Raw genomic sequence first — 277 nt, forward strand, 5'->3', positions numbered from 1 at the left:
CACAGATTCCCCATCATGCAGTGCTCCCCTGCTTCTCTGGTCCCAGAATTCACTGCAGTCTCTGCTTCAGGCTTTCTGTTCTCCATCTCTCATGTAAATGAATGGTCATCTGGTTCCATCTCAGATGCAAATGGGACCTAGGGCAGTTGTTTCACTCTTGTCACCCTTATCTGGAGGGTCTTAGGTGTGTCTCTCACTGCATCTTAATCAGTTTCGCTTAGGTAGAGGAGGGGAGGGAGGGGGGTGAGTCCTTGTGAGTCAGACAGACTGCATCCTG

This window comes from Alligator sinensis, unplaced genomic scaffold (genome assembly GCF_000455745.1).
Source record: "Alligator sinensis unplaced genomic scaffold, ASM45574v1 scaffold433_1, whole genome shotgun sequence".
Classification (NCBI taxonomy): Eukaryota; Metazoa; Chordata; order Crocodylia; family Alligatoridae; genus Alligator; species Alligator sinensis.